The sequence below is a fragment of the Hermetia illucens genome, chromosome 6, assembly GCF_905115235.1.
Source record: "Hermetia illucens chromosome 6, iHerIll2.2.curated.20191125, whole genome shotgun sequence".
In the NCBI taxonomy this organism is placed as follows: domain Eukaryota; kingdom Metazoa; phylum Arthropoda; class Insecta; order Diptera; family Stratiomyidae; genus Hermetia; species Hermetia illucens.
The window spans coordinates 14401344-14415115 of NC_051854.1; the positions used below are offsets into that span (position 1 = coordinate 14401344).

Here is a 13772-nt window from a genome sequence, read left to right on the forward strand (position 1 = left end):
GATAAATGGGGAACGCTGTCGCCGAACTCGAGAAAATGTTTCTCTGCGTAGCGTCAACATTTATTTATTTGCTTTGGGACGTTTTAAGATAGCAATACTGTCGAATGTGGACTTATGCAACGGACAATGTTTTCTTATGTGGGACGCATCGTTTCCAGGTAGTCTCGTTTGCAGTTTGTCTAGACTTGGGGCAATTACGGCTGGACGTTTAGATTGTTTATTATTTGTTAAGGGCGAATGACACTCTCATACAGTTTGGGTGGCGAAAATGCTTAATGATATTTATGGTAAGAATTTGCGGCGAATGCGGCGTGAGCTGATAAATTTATTTATTTCGTTCTATTGACTGTCGATTAGTTATCGTCCAGAAACATCCTCAGACAACTAATTGCGTTACAAATCAATAATTGAGTCATTTTGCTATCGTGAAAAACACAGTTCTCACCTTTGCTCCTTTAAAGCTGGAATTTCTTGTCTTTCCAACACAATCCTCTATCAAAGTACGAGAACTCTTCGACGCATTCAATATTGTTCCTGTCAATGCATTGCGGATTAAGGACTTATGCTTCCCAACATCCATTACCATTTATTCAAGCTCTATTACTGCGGAGAAATCCAGCAGATATTCAACTTGACTTCTATCAAGCACAGCAAAATCACCCAATCTAGTCAGAATGGACAATATCACTTATCACGAAAAAAAATGCATTTGGATGAAGTTCACGAATTGACGGCGGGACTCGTTGGACTTAGATTCCGTCCACGTCGTTTCACTTTAATTTAGCTCGTGATACTCCACGCCTTCATACGTGGCTAAGATAACAACTCTATTGTAGCGAACTTGGTATGTACTTCGATAAACGTTTTTTCTTGTAATCAATTTGCTGCTCGTGTAATGTTAGTCTATAATAACCGTAAATAGTAGTTTACCTGCCCCTAATCAAAAGCACCTTCTAGACGTGTTTTTATGCCTTCGAGAATATTCTTATTATCTGGGGGGCAGCAGACACACATTTACAACATGATTTTAACACAATTTTTCAATGAGTCTTGTTATATGTGCGTAGTGGAATGAACGCTTACAAATGTCTGACAGTAAATGTTTAATATGATTGCATTCATTGTGTCACTTCTGTAGTCACTTCTGCCCAATTCAAGAATGGAGTTGATTTAACATCAGTCCCTCGATTTTCATGCCCTGGATTCGAACCCCCATTTGTCACGGATGTTTGCGTTCGCTCTTGTGCTGTCCCGCTGCCTAAGACTTATCACTTGTGCAGAATTAAGTGTGATGATAATGAAACTGAAACGCAGTTCTATTGAAGAGCGTATAGATGTCCTGTACTCCACAAAGGAAAGAAGAGCAACATGATACCATCGAAAACTTTGCCAAGCCAATTGGCTAGATACAAGGAGCCAGATGTTATCAATGGAGAGGCAGAGTTGGTACGATAGCGAACGACTAGGAATATTAATAGAGATCCACGTCAAGTTGTTTTAAGTAATTGCCTGATGACGATGAAGTGAGCTGGAAATATTCTGCCCGAACGAGAGCTGCACGTATCCCTGAATATTACAAAGCGACGACTCCTAAAAACTGAAGTGATGATAAAAAAATATTATTTGAGAGAGAAAGATACAAAAAAGAATGAAGTGAGTCCAGAAAAACATTAGTCCTTGCTGGGCCGATGTTATTTTTAAAAGTGAAGAAGAAAAACTTCAGCTTTTTCCAACGGCGAAATATGCATAGTCTAACGAAGGTGAATCCTCCGAAGGTGCATTTTTATGTTTAGTTGATTTGTCTTATCCAATGCTTGGACACAGAAGTGGAAACAATGACCCCAATCAACGACTTTCCGTGCAGTGAAAATAGGAAAAGAGAGCGTTTTTAGTTACAACATTTCAATCGAATGGGAAGTTTTTTGGCTTTAGTAAACTCCGAATAATAGGGAAAAAACTAGTTCATTAGCTCATTCTTCAAATGGAAAAGATTCGGTAGCGGGATACCTTCGTCTGGATCGGTTTTCTCGGTCATAACATTGATTTGGGTGGAGTCGAGAAATTTTCAAATTATTGTGCAATAATTTCAATCCATCGTTGCTTTTGCGTCGTTTTCAATCGAGTTGTTCAGGCTAATCTCACCTAGCGAGTTATTATCATCGTCGAAAACATTTTTCCCGCTGATGATAGGTATGACGGCATATTGGCCGCGAATATCGAACGTGATCGTAGCAAGCGGTGCTACCAATTCGAAGCAGAATCTTTGCTTTCATAACGATTTCAATCGTTTTTAGTGGTTCCTCAGAGGCATAAGCAGCGGCGGAGGAAAAGACGTTGGAATAGAATTTGGATTTTGGCCAATCATTCACGCGTCAGTTGAAAATCACGCTTAAACTGCCACCTCCATCATCCATCCAAATTGTGTTGATGCATGAAGCAATGTCAAGGCGCAATTTACTATTTGCTGAGAGCACTGAACTGACGCACTTGAAGCAGTCAGTTCTGGAGAGGTCGTTGTCATTGACTGATCGTTCCAGCCTGATTGGGGTTCGAAGCTTCGTTTTCTTTGGATTTGGATGCACACGGTTTTTATCTGTAAGTTATTTGATTTTGGTTCGGTACCATTTTGTGTTTTTAATCCGAAGAAACTCGTGGCATTCATTTTCAATAGCAGCCTCTGTATCGATCTTGCGGAATCGCTAGAAAATGGAATAACTAATGGAAAAAGATGGTATTCGCGTACCGCAAAGTCTGGACTGCATTCTGAATGTAGACGGAAGTTGAACAGTGTCAATTTATTGGGTCTTTTCTTTGGTTTGTCTGATCCTCTGTTAGGTTTCGCATCGTCCTGTAGAAGAAACGTTCGCTTTTTGTTACCTAGCGGTCAGCCCAGCTTTTCTTACATAAGGTTTAGCTGGACGCTGCAAATAAGGGGTACACAATCCGGCGGTTTGGAATCAACTCGCAGTGAATTGCGTCATTGAAGTTCTTGAAGGAACGGCCATGCTTTGCTGCCGATACCATAACTAGTCGGTGGTTGACTAATCATTTCTTCTGTTGGGGTCCTCATTACAAGTAACAATTGGCGAATAAAACGATGATCACGACGAATTTCCAACAGTTTTTAACAAAATCTGAGTTTAGGGCGTGTTACTAAAATGCTTTAACTGCAAATAAAAAATCCAAACCGTTTCCTTTAATGAATATTTTTATTTTTTGAAAATTTGAACCAAACCCAAGCACTGAGTAAGGCAATAAGTAGTCGCCAAAATATGCATATTTGCAAAAAAAAAATATTTAGTAAAGGAGACGGTTTGGATTTTTTATTTGCCCCTACAGTTTTTGTCAAACTTTAATACACCGCATGATGTGATTTTCCGTTATTCGTCAAGCATATTTCTCGACATTGCCGAAAGCCTTTGCCACAAAAAACGCGATCTGTCGCGGCAATCTCTGCCCGTAGCGATCTATCAATGCATTGCAGCGCAGAAATCGATTCTAGATCGCGGCGGTCAGCGATCTATTTGTATCTTTTTCTTCTGTTGCATTTGGATCCTCGTCTATACTACTTATTTTTGGTTTGAGTTAGAAGATGGTTTAAAAAAAACATATACGGTATTTCGGGACCTTTGTTCAGTTTGTCGCTTTTCTGAAACTGAAGAAGGGGACAGACCAAATTCTTATTCAAAAAAGGGAATAATTTTCTCAACCCGTTTGTCTTTACTCATTTTTACTGAAAATTTATGAAAAATATTCGCTCACAAGATATTTCGTTGTGTGTGACAATGCCATATCGACGATCGCCGAGACGTTCGCAGGATTTCTGATCGCCGTGACAGATCGCTTCCTGTGTGCCAAAGGCTTAAGTATGTGGAAAAAAACGATGGTATCAACACGGTCACCAAGGCAGGTTTGCCAGTCGTGAACACCGACTGTGCGAGATAATATATGGAATCGGACGGCAACCCGAATGCTAACAGTTCCGCGATGTGAGGGCCGGGGTTTTTAGTTCTCAAATATTATCTCCCTGTCAGGACACAGATTTTATTACGTGCCTTGTCTAAATCCAGCCGGTTTAAATTACTCTAATAGAGATGTAGAGTCTGGAGGTGGATCGATACCATCGGAAATTTCAATTTCGAAGGAGCTAAACTGGCAAACGTCCTAATAAGGAAGGGGACACAATCACAAAAAATCGAACGCGCATGGGATGGATGGATTTTGCGAAACCAACTGTTAAAGGTGACTTACCTCCGAGATCTGTTTCGCCAACATTGATTTTTTCAAATGAAGTTCAATTAACCTTTTTACTCACACACCTTCCTTGCTGTTGGAGTTACTTTGAAACCTTGCTTCCAGGAACGAGGTTCCTTTTGATTGTTCCTAAAATTTGACCAAACTCGTGCAAGTGAAATTTGTCTAGCATGTTTACTCACTTTTTTCCGAATGAATTTTAGTTATCCCCCTAAAAAGTGATATTGGCATACGATCTTGCATCAAACGGCCATCGAGTATCCTTTGAGACTTTGCAGATTAGGATCCAGAGGCTAAAGAAAATAAATCCGAATCTTGCCGCAGAACTGCCTATTGAACTACACTTGAGCCACGTAAATTGAAAATTGTCGTTACTAATGCTAAACTTGCAACATGGTGCCATGATTTATACTTTGTGCTAAGATCACTGCTTGGTGCGTATCTATGTACACTCTGGTTGAGGGTGGGATTGTCCTTGGGATAGCCAATCTTATCGTGTCATACTGATTTCTTTTCCTTAAAATCTGATGAAATCAATTCTGACGTTTATCTTGAATAAGATGGCACAGCTTGTCATACCGCAGGCACTATGATGAAATTATTGCTTGGAAAATGTGATGACTCGGCAATTCGGCGTAATGACATCGAGGTCATATAATTTTACACAATTGTATCACTTTTGTATGAACTAAATTAAATCAATCCGATTTAGTCGTCCCAAAAAGACCTCAAAATGAAATATGTTCTCGAAATTTCATCAGATAAGCAATATCGAATGCATACTGGTTTGATCTCATTTTGCTTCAGGACCTGCTACGTCGATTTCCGGTCAGTAATATCGTCTGATGAGGTTGCTAAAATAGTCCCATTTCTTATCATGAAATATGATTCTGTGAAAAAATTGAGTATCATTGGAATTTTTCCAGAAATTTCACTTAATTTGAAAGCGGTTTGTCTGTGATTCTGAAATTTCGCGGGGAAGTTATTTGTCTTAGTTATCAGCTTAAATCTTCGGTATCACTTGTACATTTTTAATCAAATTTAGGTAATATGATTTTAAACTACCATCGTCACTTTTCACTTTACGCAGACTCTTTACACCTGCAGTTTGAAGCTCCCAATAATGTCTTTAAAAAGTGTGCACTTTGTCACTTGATCTATTATGCAAGATTCCAAAGTAATTCCCTTTTAGCTCGATACCCTTAGCGTAACGTTTTCTGTGTCTTATAATGCCAAGTTTGGATTGCCCGTGATCACAAGACCACCCTAAGTGGCCGGAGTCGACCCAGAGGTTAGAGCTATTCCATTCCATAAACCTGCAAATTTGAAGAAATTGATCGTGAAGTTCCGCTCACAAGTATTGAAGCTCCACTGAAGTGTTCGGTCGATACGCAGTTGCTCGCCTCTTTGCAAGCTAGGTTCGAAAATGTGGAGGACGGGGTCCTTTGAACACTTTAGTCCCTCACGTGGGTTTTGGGACAGTTCTCTCCTTTAGGTCGAATTTTGCCTACTTTCTATTATAGGTTATTGGGATAGCTCTCCGCCACCCAGGATCGTCTTTAAATCAACGCCTAACCCAATGGTGTATGTGCTGGGGGTCCATTCTCAGAAAGAAGCGATATATATGGGTATCAGGGAAACGGCAAAAGGACACCTATATACGTATTACGACCCCCTCCAAAAATCTTTTCATGTTTTCTTGAGAGATGTCCCTATGTAACCTCCAATGTTGATTGTTCTTAGTAATTTATACTAGGATGTCCCAAAACAACCCGAAAATGGAAGCTTTTATGGTATGTTACCAAAGGACAGGATAGCAAACTCTATTCTGCAAGGCGAGATGGGAATGAGGCATAGTAACATTTACTTCGTGGGAAAAAGGTATATAACCCAAAGCTTAGAAGATGAAGTCAAGTGCACGTGGAGCCTAACCGAGGAAAAAGTTTAGAGAATGATGTTATTTCTATCTGGCTAATTAAAATGTAGTTTTGAGCCTGAATAGGCTACCTTCCACAGGTTCATTGTCATGAAACCTAACAAAATTCATGTTGCAGCTATGTGCAGCTCCACTGAAGTGCCACTTAAATACCATAGATGCGTATAAGTGCGTGTTAATGGGACACTTTACTCATCCTCAATAGAGAAAAAGACTCTATTTTTGGAATGGAAATTACCCCCTAGGTCGGAAGTGGATAGTTTTTGAGAATGCGGCCGGTCGGCAAAGCAATCGATTTCTGTCTTCTCTTTCTTTAAAGTCCATGGGTTTATTTTAGTACCAAAAAGGCTTATCACATTCGATTTACTTTGTGACTTTATATTTATGATTGGTCCTATCTCTTTTCTAAATAATGTCAAAATAATACAATCAACATTTATACTGTTCTCTGTACGTCCATATCAATTTATTCCGGAAAGAAAATTGGTTATCATCCGTCGTCATCGCTGTTTGGGTTGTAATTTTCCAAGTAAGAATATTTGTTTTGTTAACAAAGTGGCTAAGCCGAAATAGTCATCGGTGTCCAGTACTCTCTCTAGTACTCTACTCTTTATCAACACCGGGAACAATTCGACACGTTCATCGGCTTATGGAAGAATCTTGGTTCCAGCAGTCGCACCCTTAGCGGACTCGTTTTACTGTCCCCTTGAAGAATCGTAAACATATATGACCGTGGCCGGAATTTGAACCTGGTGCTCAAGGTCTAGATCGTAAAACTTACCCCTCAATCATTTTGCCGATTACTTCGTTGGCCTTACGGATTAATTTTAAAAAAAAATGACTTTTTAATGAACTTAACCCATGACTCGCTGGGTTGGGGTCATTTTATGGAAACGATGAAAAGTTTTCCACAACAGAAGATTCTCAATTGATTGGAATGTTTTTGCCACATGCAGTTGCTACTCGATCAGTAGCCAGGTCGGCTACGTCGAATTTTTTGTTGAGCGTTCGCTGCTATCAGCAGAGCGGCTATATTAGTCAAGTATAAAAATGTGTCCGGATAGCTGAGTGGTTAGAGCGCAAGGCTGTCGTACGGAAGGTCGCGGTTCAAATCTCACTGGTGGCAGTGGAATTTGTATCGTGATTTGACGTCGGACACCAGTCGACTCAGCTGTGAATGAGTACCTGAGTCAAATCAGGGTAATAATCTCGGGCGAGCGCAATGCTGACCACATTGCCTCCTAGTGTACCGTTACGGTCTTGAATGAAGTGCTCTAACACACTTCAAGGCCCTGATCCAACATGGATTGTTGCGCCAACGATTATTATTATTATAAAAAACGACGCGTATTTAAATTATTATTAATTAACTAATTCAATGGTAGATACAAAAACTGAAAAGGATGCAGAATTATAGTAGCATTAATTGGAAATACAATCTCGGTTGAGTTGAGTGTCATTAAACTAAGTGAAATCTTGGTGCATAGTCCCAGTGGATATCCAATTTTCACTACTTTTCACTATCTCATGCTGTTAGCGTTTCATCTCCTTTTGTGGCTATTTAGATTTTCTATGTTTGTATTTAGGAATGAACATTTCTAATTTTGCTAACTATAGCCACCAATCTCGATGTTCTTGGCCTTGAGTCAGCATTTTTCATCACTTTCATTTCATTAATTCCTGGGTCGAATTTTTTTGTTGATACACTAAGGCTAATGAACACTCTTGATTGCCTCTTAAAAACTGGATGAGAATATTTATGTTGTCAGAAAGTACAACGATTTGCGCCGATTGGTTGAAATCCAGGCCCACATCTTCACTATTGTTTAGGTCATTTAGGCCGCTTCGAACATTGGAAGTTTCCGTTCTCTCCCTTTGAAATTTGATGCACCGTCGTTAAGTGGTCATATCCATTTGATTTAATACAATAAATTTTGCTGGTATCCCAATTATCGTCATCACAACAACCCAAAGTTTCTTTGAAGTCCATGGATTTTTGATTATCCGTATGAAACTTTCAGAATTTTTCAAGAAATATTTGACCACCTGCAAACCGTCATATTTTTGAGTTTATTGGGAATTCACTGATGATTTTTTTAATGAAGGTCATGGAGGCTCATCCCGATTTTGAGGGAGGTGTAAGTGAAGGTGCTCTATAGTTTCTTATATGAGTGTCCCTTTTTTTTTCTTAATGGGATATCTAACATTTTGCCGCCCCCATTTGATATTTCCTCCTTTTCTTTAATACTTTTAATCGTTATGGTGATACTGCTTTGAGTTGTCTACAGAGGGGCCGATATATTATCCATAGTGGTCATGCATGACTAAAAATACTTATCCCTCTTGTGGAAGTTTCACTGGAAACTGATTATCAGATTCGTCAGATTCTTTTTATTTTCGGTTCAATTACCACCAGTTCCACTGATATAGAAGTTTTCTGTTCTTGATTTCGCCCAATTTCATGACTATTACTTCGTTGGTAGCTGGGAGTCTAGTCATCCCCCATTTCACCAATTGGTACGTCGAACTTTTTTATCTTAAAATTATAGTTTTTTCCGCGATCTAATTTTTTTTTTCTTGTTTTATGCATTGGGTTTCGTACGTATTGTTATCCTTAGGAAGTACATCTTAGTGAAGCGTAGGAAAATTGAGGGGAATGAGCGGGATGACGGATTGGCCAGGCGAGGCTCTGCTCTTCGCAGCCCTCTGATGAATACAGTCGGTGTTTTGTTGGCGGTTGTCAGGGGCGGAATCTACTCGCGTTATCTGGCAGCTGCGGGCCTTAGATGGCGAAGATTTAAGAGCTGTGCTAAGTCAAAAAGAATTTGTCCCGCTTATAATATAGCTCGATCACGAGAGCTCCTGTGCCAGACGCGTACAAATGCGTTCAAGATTACGGCGGTCTGCACGGGACACTGGCTCATAGGGGACCATGCCGCCAGGCTCGGCATACCCTACAATTTGCATTGCTGATGTTGCGGAGAAGGAAGGGAAACCCTGATTCACTTTCTCTGCGATTGCCCAGCTCTAGCTAGAGTCAGGCTACGGACACTGGGCAAACCATTCTTTGGGGAGATTTCTGGCTGCAGGGTGGGAGAGCTGCTTTCCTTCGTAAATGGAGTTTGTGGCTTTAAAACGGCGCATCACAGCCAGAGTGGCCACTGATACCTACCTACTTACATTTAAGCGTTGCTCCAATCACTTTATTCGAACATCCTATCTCGTTTCCTACTCTATTTTTTACCTTATTGCCACTTCTAATTCACATTACATTTTCAGAGAATATTAAAATTCTTTATTGGTTTTCCTTAAACGATAGTCACGGTCTTATTTAGTGTTTCAGAGAAAAACGAAAGTTGGGATCCTTGAAGGTAATTTTTTCCTTAAATGAGATCGTAATCAATTTAGATTATACCTGCTTGCTGTTCAGATCCTAAGGTTCTTCAACAAATATTTCCGTGATGAAAGTCTAGTTTATGACCACATTATCACCATCATTACGTGACTAGACTTTTGCCGTCTCGGTTATAATATCATTATTTTGATATGACGTTTTTTGCTGCAATTACTTTAAGGTTCCATATTTCAAATTCCAGGGATATAAGTGCTTATCATTCTTCATTTTATTATATTAGTCTATTAACACTTTCTGAATTGTAGGCTTTTCATCAGGTAGGACGCCTCGAAAACAACCAAAGAAGGTTGTTCCTAAGAGCAATTTCGAGTTCCTCCCACATGGCGCACTAACTTTCTGATGCGAGAGGCGCAATTAAAATCACAGCCGAGTGTTTTTGGATTTGGATGATTATTGACATGATCAGGCGTAGTATTCAGTTTATTATTTGTTAGCCATCTCATCAAGATCTTTCATACTTTCCTCATTCAAGAGAAGTCTATTATTTGAAAAAAGTTTTTCATTCAAATTCTATCTCAACCCATTCAGACTTCTTCAATCCAGTGTGAAAATCTTGAAAATCATGTTTGAGGATTAGATGTCTATAAATATTTAGAGGTCTATAAATAGCCGAAAAAAATGATTCAATCCTTTGTAGAATGTTCCGCAAAAGTGGTAGTTCTGTCTAGTGTCTGCTTTTATCTAATGACGTTTATGCGCCATGGAATCAATATTATGCAATGCAGATTAATATACACCAGAAAAGTGCGAATTAACGATCTACCTCAACCGAGTCACGTAATACATTATATTGAACTTTGGTATAGTTAGAAAAATAGCGTGATATTGATCAAAATATAAAATAAGAATAGCAAAATCATTCTTTTTGGTTGATTCTATCTAACACATATTAGATTCATCAATACAGTAAATTCCAGTATTGACACGATGTCCGATAATTAAAAAAAATATCTCATGAATTCGTATCCCTAAACGAGCCCTCACTATGTTCCTGCAAGTCATGCTCACGTACATAGTCTGATTATACTTTGTCAATACTGAAATAACGCAGATTTGGAATACTACGTTATCAGAGTGACTGGCTAAATGATATTTGCGTTTGATTTTTATAGAAATCGGGCAAAAAATAGATAACACAAAATGCTGTGCTCTACAGAGTATGTAGAAAAAAACTGCGATATAGACACGTTCAACATTTTGCACGCAACCATTTTTATTTGCAGAGGCTTCCATGCTTCCAAATTAAGACCACCATTGTACCCTTTGTAATCTAATTTCTACTTAGTATTTGGTTTCAAATTCGCCTTCGTTTTTGCTCTTTGAACTTAATTATCTTGGATAGCTCTGAATCATTTTTCTCGCCTTTTCTTATTTACTCCAATCTAAACTCATCCTCCGGTAATCCCATATACGTTGTAGATGATCCCCAATGTAGAGTCGCATGGAGCTCAATTGGTGCCCGACGGGAGTTTTAATTGTTAAAATGTTTTTTTTTTTTAAAAAGTCCCCTTCGGGCTTGACTTTTTAAACTCCTTGTGAGAGTGGAGATTTCGTGTTCGCTATGATTGATATCTCAAATGGCGGGGGGAGTTCTTTAAGCTCAGACTGTTTAAAATAATGTCGTTCAATGTGATTGGCCATTTCGATATTGTTATTTGCGAAAGCCCCCTAGTAAGAGCTTCGTGCTGCTTAGAGTTGATAACCCTAAGTGACGGGAAAGCATTTTGAACTCATTTCGGTATTTTAACGAATTGCCAGCGCCTAAAGGGGGAAGAGATATTGATGCCTCAAATACTTGCAGATAAACGCCAATAATTCATTCCTCTCCATGCATTTGGGTATAATTCTTTTTTTACTTTCATCTCCTCTTTGGAACATTCTGATAATGTATTTACACTTCCACACTCGCTTCCTTCATGATATGTGTTTATATCTGTATCCTGTTCACTCCTTTGTGAAGTATAGAGCATGCACAAAGGTGGTAAGCAGATGGAGCAATATCAGGAGAATACGGCGGGTGGGGTAAAACTTCCTATTTCAACGTTTCCAAGTACGTTTTCACCGGTCGTGCCCCATGGGGCGAGCATTGTCGTGCAGCAAAATTATTTTGTCGTACCTTTCCTCGAGCTGAGGGCATTTTTCCTTCAATGTCCGTCCCAAACGCATCATATCGTTCGCCTGTAATGGTTTCACTCGGTTTTAGCACCTCCTAGTAAACTACATTGAGCTGGTCCCATCAAATTCAAAACATAACCTTGGAGCCGTGAATATTGTGTTTGGCTGTCGATGTGGAAACATGCCCGAGCAAACTCCATGACTTTTTGCGTTTAGGATTATCGTAGTGGCTGGCTGAGTCACAAATAATGATTCCGCCAACTCTTCTTTGGTTTGGAACGAGTCTTCATCGAGTAAATTCGTCAACGTGTCATCTTCAAACACATTTTCTCTTCCACCGCCACGCTGGTCTTCGACGTTGAAATCACCATTCTTGCAGCATTGAAACCATTCACGACACGTTCTTTTACTAATAGCTACCTTGCCATGCGTATCCGAGAGTATTTGGTGAGCCTTAGCCACAGATTTCCTTGAATTGTACGCGTAAAGTAAAAGTTCCCGCAAATGACGAGAATTTCGCTCGTAAACTGGCATTTTAAAGAGGTTAAAAATATATGAAGCGAGTACAAAAGCCATCTATCGAAAAACGGCGGAAGCGAAGTTACACACCTAATATACTGTGCAAGTTATAACCCTACAACAGCGGGACAATATTACGAACTGCGATTCAAACCTGGTAGAGATCGAGATGTTGACCTTCAACTAACTTAAACAATGTACCCAGTTCCATTTTCATTTCTAAAATCATGAAGAAAATAAATTGTAAAATGGCCTGCATTTTCAATACTGATACCTTTAATAGACCCGTTGTACTGTCCCTTATGGAAATCTCAAACTAATAAACTCAGCATTTCAACAATTCAGAAAGGCTTCCGCTTCAACTATACTATATTTCTTGGAATTAAAATTTTTTTTTAGTTAAGGGCAAGATATTTTGATTCATTTTCTTGAATCATATGCCGGGTAGCCTCTGTTGTTGCCACTTCTCATTTCAATCCATTGAACACTTTTTTAAGATCTTTTAAGCGCACGTCTCTAATGAATGCTATGAACACATTATTTTAGATTAGTGATTGAGGTGCCCCACGATCTGGTATGCTCTGCGAGAACTAGTACCAGAAGAACTGTGTTCTTGTTGTGGACACTGTCATACGGGATATTCCGCGTCCAACGCTCGATACACTGTTTTATGCAGATGATGTTTTCTTAACCTCTCACAGCAGAGCTGGTTTCGAGCAACACTGGTGTAACACGTCATAATCACATTCAAAATGAGGATATCCGCGATCGATATAGGGTTTCATCGACCATTGATGGTATAGTCATGCATCCATATCAGGCGATATGGATGCATGCACGATAAGCCGAACTCGCTTCTGACCAGGTCCATATAGTGAGCAATTTACTTCCACTTTTTTTGGTCTACTGAACCCTGGTTTTGAGCTTACCACCCAAGTATTAAAAAATGATGAAGACGGCTTACAGTTTAAGCACAAAACGAGGCGTCCGTGGACCAAAAAAAATAGGAGTAAGTTGCTCTAAATTTGGGTTGGTTCATTCCGATATCGAGGGGATGCGAAAACCTAAAATTTAAAACAGCCCTGTTGAGTTGCGAAGTACTTTTTCTTTTATGAGCAACATCAGAATTTTGACAAAACTTGGATAGTACGCTTTCTCACCTCAATTAAGCACGCTACAACCATTTATAGCTGGATGTGTATATTGTTTCCGTGGCTTGGACGTTGGATGATATAAGTGATTGGGGATGGAAAGTGCGCTTGCTTAATCTAACAACTAGATTAAAAGGCATTCAATGAAACTAGTACAACGGAGTAACAGAATGCATACTACTAGTAAGGGCCTTTGAAATGGACTTAAATTGATCATACGCCGATATGTGGCCATCGTGGGCACGACTCCTTATGAGGATGATTCATTTTTTTTTTGAGTAAGGAAGTGAAATGCATTTATGCACAAAATGCCGGACACACAGACTACCGGCTAAAACACCCCCTAGAGCATCTTGGACACTGACCCGGAACCGTTTGACAC

General features: G+C 39.5%; 1 protein-coding gene across 3 annotated transcripts in view; it reads left to right on the top strand.

Annotated features, from left to right (window-relative positions):
- LOC119659497 (kelch-like ECH-associated protein 1B) overlaps positions 1-13772 on the top strand; it is a 44759-nt gene that overhangs the window by 2178 nt on the left and 28809 nt on the right. The gene's annotated exons all lie outside the window — the stretch shown is intronic.